Source organism: Octopus bimaculoides, chromosome 25 (genome assembly GCF_001194135.2).
Source record: "Octopus bimaculoides isolate UCB-OBI-ISO-001 chromosome 25, ASM119413v2, whole genome shotgun sequence".
NCBI lineage: Eukaryota > Metazoa > Mollusca > Cephalopoda > Octopoda > Octopodidae > Octopus > Octopus bimaculoides.
In genome coordinates this window covers 13,472,496-13,475,584 of record NC_069005.1, presented here as the reverse complement: position 1 = coordinate 13,475,584, position 3,089 = coordinate 13,472,496, and positions in this window count along the sequence as shown.

Sequence of the window (3,089 nt, the reverse complement as noted above, 5' to 3'; positions counted from 1 at the left end):
TATATATATATATATATATGTATATATATATATATGTTTATAAAATATTAGGGAATAACAAGTATTCCAGGTTATCAGGATATTTACTATTTTACACTTTTCTAATGAAATGTAAAAAGTATCTTATATAATATTATTACCAATTTGGGATCTTACCAATAGAACCGTAGCTCCTATTTCAAGATAACCTCATGGTATGGTATACACAGCGAAAGTTACATCCAATAGAATAATTAAAGCAGTTAAAATAACCTGCTATAAAATTAGTTACAAAAAATATAACTTACCTGTTATTAGTCTGTGGGGAAAGAAGGTATTTCAAATCAACGCTACTCATGTTTCTGCGCTGGTGGGGTGTGTATCAATGCTACACCTAATACATAAATCCACCAGTGCGTCCTGAGGCTATTCATAGTATTATTATCATTATTATTATTATTTGCGGGTCAAAGTTGAAAATACATATTAAAAATCATATTAAAAATAAAAATAAAAATAAAATCTACAAATATATTATTAAAGATTAGACACCTAAATTACAATTCCGATATATATAGAAAATGCTAAAACTAAGGAAATCATTAACGACTAAATTATACAACATATCTAGATAAACATTATGGAAATTAATAATTTAGAGTAAGATTTACCCCTATCTATACAAATATAAAAAAAACATGGTTTGGATGGATTGAAAGGAGCTGACCGACTGCAGAACTGGGCGGCTGGAGAGTTGTCCAGGGTCCAGTTGTCTGTTTTGGCATGGTTTCTATGGCTGGATACCCTTCCTAATGTCAGCCACTTTACAGTGTGCTGGGTGGTTTTTATGTGCTACCGGTATGGGTGCTTTTACATAGTGCCAGCACAAATGCATTTTATGTGGCACTGACACAAGTGAATTTTATGTGGCACCGGTATGAGTGCATTTTACGTGACATACACGTGTGCTGAAACAAATTTTGTTGTGTCCTGGGAGAGTCAAAATGCCAATAATATTAATAACACACACACAGGTTCAATTCCAATTCTTTATGTCTAGTCAATTGGTTGAATATGTAACTAACTAATGAATCACTTGGTTACTGTATTGGCTAAACGATCAATTGGTTGTTTCTTTGTCCGTCAAAGTTCCTTCGTTGCTGTTCACAACTTTTCCAATGACCCATGACTCCCTACTTACTCCAAAGCTTGCTTTTGTCTGTCTGAGACTCAGTCGTATGTCTGTGTTTGTTTAGAAGTGGGTGTAAGGGTGAAAGTAAATGAGGAGTTTGTATGTGTGTGTGTGTGTGTACATGGATGAACGCACATGTGTTTGTGTGTATATACATGTGTGATTTTTGTTTGTGTGTGCGCGTGCGCACTAGCCATCTGTGACCTTTTAAGCGGTCATTCCTTTGTCTTTTTCGTTTCTGGTCATTCTCCTGTCCATTGAAGATTTATGAATTTAGGTTGTATATATTTTATGTGAGGAGGGGGACGAGAGAACAAAGTAGATGTATATGGGAGCATGTGTGTGTGCATGTGCATTTGTGTGTGGGTATCTGTATGTGCATGTATGTAGATGTGTGTGCGCGTGAGAGTGCTAGAAAATGTGGCTGAATCATGACACATCTATGCACACGTGTATATGTGTGTGTGTGTGTGTGTGTGTGTGTGTATATAAAGGCACATAACTCAGTGGTTAGAGCGTCGGGCTCATAACCATGAGGTAGTGTGTTCGATTCTCGGATTGGGCTGTGTGTTGTGTTCTTGAGCAAGACACTTAATTTCACATTGCTCCAGTTCACTCATGTGTGGAAATGAGTTGTGACGTCACAGGTGCCAAGCTTTATGGGCCTTTACCTTTCTCTTGGATAACATCGGGGGCGTGGAGAGGGGCGGCTGGTATTCATGGGTGACTGCTGGTATTCATGGGTGACTGGTGGTCTTCCATAAACAACCTTGTCGGGACCTGCACCTCGGAGGAGAACTTTCTAGGTTCGATCCCGTGGTCATTCACGACCGAAGGGGGTCTTATTATGCACTTGACAGAGTAATCTGAAAGCTAAAAGGTTGAAATCTCTAATTGGACGCCATAATACATATACTCTTTTACTCTTTCATTTGTTTCAGTCATTTTGACTGTGGCCATGCTGGGGCACCACCTTTTAGTCGAGCAAATCGACCCCAGGACTTATTCTTTGTAAGCCTAGTACTTATTCTATCGGTCTCTTTTGTCGAACCGCTAAATTACAGGGACGTAAACACAACAGCATTGGTTGTCAAGCGATGTTGGTGGGGGGGGGACAAACACAGACACATAAACATACACACACACACACACACACACACACACACACACACATATATATACATATATACAACGGGCTTCTTTCAGTTTCCGTCTACCAAATCCATTCACAAGGCTTTGGTCGGCCCGAAGTTATAGTAGAAGACACTCGCCCAAGGTGCCACGCTTGGGACTGAACCAGGTGGTTGGTAAGCAGATATGCCTCCCGAGGGTTGTTTGGAAAGGATAAGCTTTTGTATTCTTTCCAAATGTATGTGAAACATTTACAAGCGTCACACATTGAGAATTTCTGATGAACTTCCAAGATGGCGGATGGCAACTACAAATCATTATCGCTAACAAATCCCCGAACTGTATATCTACATCTTGATTAACCTCTTCAAGGGCAGAAAAGATTTCCAGGTGTGACAATGGTTGACCCTTTCTAAGATAAACCGTATGTCACTCAAAAACTGTTCCCGCATCTAGGACATACAAATTGTCACAAACACACGCGTACACACACATACACACGCGCGTACACACGCGCGTGCACACGCACACACGCACACAAACACACACACACACACACACACACACACACACACACAAACACACATACACATACACGTACATGAACACAGAGAGCCAAACGCACACACACGCACATCTTAAGCTCACACCTTAGTACAAACCATATTGATTAGTGAGCTTTCATTTATTCATAATAAATAATACTTTTCCGGGCAGCGTTTCGGAATGATAGCTATTAGTAGCTCTTGGGAAATAAAATGGTACGGAAATAGAAGGGAGAGGAGGA